A 5374-nucleotide genomic window follows, 5' to 3' on the forward strand; every position below is an offset into this window, starting at 1 on the left:
GGGTGCAGCTCAAGTTAGTATTAGCATAAAATGAATCCAACTCTGACATGGTGTAGATCAAGGTATGATGGATTACATGCTGTATCATTGCTTGCAAAACCCTGGACCTTAGGTAGGCAATCTGAATCCAGTGTGAGAGTGGTGGTCTCTGTCATCAACAATAAAAAAAACTACAGGGAAATACTGTATGTAAATACATGACTGGTGCAGAAAAAACTGTTATTACACATCAAAATGGGTTTTGAACTCAGGAAAATTATAAAAATTATAAAGTCTAAACTCTTACACCAAGTGAAAAAGTAGCAAAGTAGAAAGGAAACCGAGTAGCAGAGTGGTAGAACATGACTAGTTTTGTCAGAAAAGCTGACATGTTGAATTTAATAAGACAACTGGTAAACATGGAGAAGTGTTGAGCAACAGCAAATGAATAAAGGGGAGCATCTTATGACAAAAATCATGTCTAATTTAATATTGCTAATTAATTTTCACTGTGGTTATGGGAAATAAAGGCCCCAGCCACTATTTGAGCATGTATAGTAAGCATTTCACTGAATCATTCCAGCAATCAATCAATAAATAAAAGTCACTCACAATCCATATTTGTACCATTTCATTGTTATTTGGTGTGAGAACTAGTATGAAATGTTACACGTACTGGGATGCATTTCAACTCCACATTCTGCAAAGGACAGCAGGAACTTTTCAAAACAAATATGTTTCACAATGCAGCTCCTGTGATGTCCAAGGCCAGAGGGAAAACAGGATGTTCTTAGAGCAGGGCCACTAACAGAGTGGAGGTGAGATGGGCTGGGAGGTGACCTGGTTTTAGGTACATGTGTCCTGAAAGCACACTACTTGGTTTAGTCGTTGTAGTGGAATTATATTGTATTCTGTAATAATCATCATGCAGTCTGTAACTGTAAATAAGGTAGCACAGTATGTGGGAAGACTAATTAAAACCATTGTGATCATTCTGTAAACCTGCGTAAAACTGAATCACTCCACAGATGATGATGTCTTGCGGAGAATGTGTCAAAGCCTGGAGTGAAAGAGACAAAAGAGTAAAAAACAACAAACACATCAAGAGCAGGATGGATTTGAAACCCTCGAGCTGTTTCAGACTCTCTGCTTACCTTTCCAAGCAGCTGATAGAAGTGTACGAGCTGAGACAATCCTCCATTATTTCCCAGAGTACTCCAGATTGTTTCTGCCTCACCTCCTCCAGTTTTTTCTTCTCATTTTCTCCCCAGGTTTGAACAAAATCTACTGCTACTGAACAATAAAAAAAACACATTCCATCAAATGAGTTGACAATATTTAGGTGCACGTTTGGGTGGGAAATTTTTTTTTTAAGAAAACTTAAAATCAAAATTCTGTTGCAATGTAAGTTCTTGTGTGTTTGTTTCGGTCATTTGCCTGATATAAAATTTGCAGTTAACACAAGGTTAAGAGATTTTCACATTTTGTTCTACAACATAAAATATGCCACCCTTTCATCCACCGAGGTGAACATCAACATAGTGGCACTCAGCCGGGGGCTTGTGAACATACTGGGCAGCGCCAGAGAAGAACAGTCCAACACCTCTCCAGGAGTGAGGTTCCAATCTGTGTGTAGAGGTAAGCCCCACCAGAAAGGTGACATTCCACATCCCCAACCCTTGGTAGGACCACCCCCAGGTGGCAGGTCAATGGGATGGTAAATTAGCCATATAGCTTTTTCGCTGTGACGCTGTGTGCTTTGGGGCCACCTGGTGCTTGCCCTCTGCATGAGCCTGATTCCAGATGGGGGCCCTGGGCTTCCCAAGGGCAGGGTCACTTCACTGTTTCCTCACTCTTGCATGAGGCCTTCTTAAACCTGTTTTAAGGCATTTTCACACCGGCCTTGTTTGGTCCAGTTAAAACGGATCGCGGTCCATTTGCCTTGGTGGGTCCCGGTGCAGTTCCAAACGAACTCTGGTGCGGTTCATTTGTGATGTGAAAGCAAACGAACCAAACACAGGATTTTATGATAGAAGATGTGATTTTGGCACAACTTCAGAAGTTAAATCCATCAGTTGATTGTTAAATGTGTTGAAGGGGCGATCGTATGATTGATAAGACATGAACTATATTGAGGCAAGTACCTAAGCACACCTGTTTTCCCCGGCTAACAGGCCAAAAGCTGTTCAAACTGCTGTGCTTATATCCTACTTTGTATGCTTTGATTAAAAGGTGTGTGTTGACGATCCCACAATACAATACAACTGTATGACACACACACGAAAAGTCAGGTGAAGGGCGGATGCGCTGTCTGCCTCCCCCTCCCTTTCTCTTTCTCTCTGAAAACAAAAATCCCCATGCTTTCTTCTTATTCTTTTCTTCTCCTCTCCTCTCAAAACCTCTGTAATTTAAATATATAAAGATCTACATTTGTGTTGTCAGATGCAGCACTGCAGTGGACTGTCTCTATGTGGACATTACGCACATATGAGCCACAGTCAGAGTCAGCGAGGTGCGCAAAGGTGTGCAGTGTCCTGTAAGCTACAAGACGCCTTCTTTTCATCCTATTTCTGTCAGTCTTTATTCATAACATGCCTCAATTTGCTGGTTATTTCTTTGTGAGCCTAAATACACACATCTGAAGCCTTAATGTGCTGCGCAAACTTCTGTCAGCCAGAATCAGATTTTCCCATGTGGGTTCTGATGATGCAATGATGATGCAGGATGACAATCACCAAAACTGTCCAATCAAGGGTTTACCTGCCAGTCTGTAAAACTGCATGTTTGCTCCTCTTGGTTCGTATTTAAAAAGTAAATGTAAACACGAACTGGACTAAAATGCAACAGTGTTTCTTCTTTTTTCTTTTGGTGCAGCCCAAATACACTGACCTACAGGTGTGAAAACGGCCTTAGTCTTGCCTGAGACCAATTTAACATGGGAGTCCCTTCCAGGAGCACAAGGCTCCAGACAACACAGCACCCACATTTATAGGTACAAGGGATTGAAGATGGATGGACATAAAATACATCAGTAAATACCATGCTTGTGAATTTTGCATGTCTTAAAAAATGTGTGACGGTTGTAGTCTCATTTAGCCACTTGTTAGCAACCAGTTTGTCTGACAGGAAGTAGACCAAAATGCAGACTGTAACAAGACTGGTGAAGCTCAAAAGTTCAATACGAAAACAAAACACAAACACTTACAGAGCTGGCAACAAGAGGAAACAAGGCATCCAAAAAATCCAACAGTCAATCAAGTATATGAAATATTCCAAATAAACAGGCAGGGAAGAAACAAAGAAAAAAATCCTGAAGAAACACCAGGAGAACAGACACACAGACAAGGGAAGGATGAAGAGGGAACAGACACAAGGCTAAATCTACTGGGGAGATTGGGGGTGGGGTAACTAGACACAGGTGAGGCAATCAAAAGCTAATGAGTGTTACACAGTATGGTTCTACAGTTCATGATCTAAAACAGCTGACCCAACACATAAATTAACATCCTCACTTGTAATTATGAACAAATTACAGAAACACATACATGATACTTTTAATATGAAAAGGTAGAAGAGTAATTGAACAAATCCTTCCTATCAAGAACATAAATAAGTGAAACTCTTGTCATTGGAGCAACAGCTGAAAGAGAAAAACTGTCTGACCACCTAAAATTGTTTGCAGTTTACACAAAGGAACAGGTAAAAAACCTTGGTGTAGTCATTGATCCTGATTTGAACTTTAAATATCTGAGGAATATTGCAAAGGTCAGACCGTTTCTCTCGCAGGCAGACACAGAAAAGCTAATACATGCCTTTATGTCCAGTCAAATGGCCTATTGTAACGCTCTTCTGTCTGGTGTGTCTAAGAATGCCACTGATCACTTCCAGCTTGTACAGAATGCAGTGGCACGTGTTCTGACAAAGAGCAGACCACATTACTCCAGTCTTCACATCATTACAGGTTAACCATCTGCCACAGAATTCATTATAAAATTCTGGTCATCAATCATGGTCAAGATATATGTGCCTGCCAGACCCTCTGACTCAAACTTCCTGGTTGTTCTGGATATTAGAACTAAAAGGGACAGAGATGCTGCCTCTGCCAACTACACCCCAAAGTCTGGAGTCTGACAGACGGTCTTGGAGGCTCTAAAGCTGTTGAAACTTTCAAACAAACTCTTGAGGCTTTTTTTTTTTTTAACAATGATTTCTCCTAAAGTGTTTGAACTGACCTACCTGTTACCTGTTTAGGTGGAAAGGGTTACTCCATACATTTTTCTTTTCTTTTCTCCTCCTTCCTGCCACAACTGTCCCTACCACACTGTATAATATCTGACCCAAATTATTATCTAAAATTGTATGAAAACTTAAATAGTTGTTGCAAAACATCATTTGGCAAACTGAAAAAAAAAGAAAAAATAAGCAAACTGCAAAATGCCTCCCTTCTGCTTGTCTGCTTGTTCTTTCTTCTTCCCACTGTTTTTGCTTTCTTTTAACTTGTGCTTAATTTGGTCTTCATTTCTGTTTTACCTAAAGAAGCTGAAATGTCAATATGACTAATTCTTGTTGCTTCCTTTGCACGTCTGCTGTTTCATTTGAACTGATTCCTATATGAACCAGTATCCATTTAAATGTTCTGCTTAGTGCCATCATTTGAATGTTTGCTGTATTTGTATTAAAATATCCTGTCTGCTGTCTGAATGGCTGTATCTCATACTGATCAATGATAAACTGGAGTCAAAGCATATTACTGCTGACAATAAATCAATTATCTCCCCTGTATACACAGATAACCTGTCACTGATTCTCTTGCAAACTTTACTGTTGAACTCTGGAATTATAAATGAAAAAGCCATTCTGTTATCTGAACTCTTTGAAGCATCTTTATATATTTGAATACATATATTTGAGCTGTATTACTGAGAGTAGTACTGCACTGTAAAATCTAATAAGTTGGGTCAACTCAAAAAAATAAGCAAGCTCATTGCCTCAAAAAAATTAAGTAAACTTGAGATTTTACAGTAAAAATATCTTGTTTATTTTGAGTCTTGTTTACTTTGAGTCCACAATACTTAGACTAATTTATTTATTGTGAGTCTACAATAGCTGAACTAATTTGTGAGTACACACTAGTTAGACTAATTTGTGTATTTTAAGTTCACACTAGTTAGACTACCTTGTATATTTCGAGTGCACAATAATTAGACTAACTTGTTTACTTGAGTGTGCAAAACTCTTATCATCACTTCATGTATCTATAAACACACTGTACTCTTTGTTGACAGTGCTGGTCAGATAACTAACGACATAAGGTAATACTGTGAACTGAACACCCTTCATCCCCAATCCCCCACCCAGTGTAGCTAACAAAAGAATCATGGTAATACACTGGCTG

At 39.4% G+C, this 5374-nt stretch overlaps 1 long non-coding RNA gene across 1 annotated transcript; it reads right to left on the bottom strand.

The window, feature by feature from the left end:
* Window positions 1-599: 599 nt before the first annotated feature.
* LOC146320906 (uncharacterized) lies at window positions 600-3229 on the bottom strand. The gene is made up of 3 exons (XR_014771445.1): window positions 3185-3229; window positions 1134-1272; window positions 600-1039 (listed from the first exon to the last, which is right to left on the bottom strand). It is a non-coding gene; the product is annotated as an uncharacterized LOC146320906 (long non-coding RNA).
* Window positions 3230-5374: the final 2145 nt, after the last annotated feature.

This window comes from Lutjanus erythropterus, chromosome 10, assembly GCF_056507025.1.
Source record: "Lutjanus erythropterus isolate fLutEry1 chromosome 10, fLutEry1.hap2, whole genome shotgun sequence".
Lineage (NCBI taxonomy): Eukaryota > Metazoa > Chordata > Actinopteri > Lutjaniformes > Lutjanidae > Lutjanus > Lutjanus erythropterus.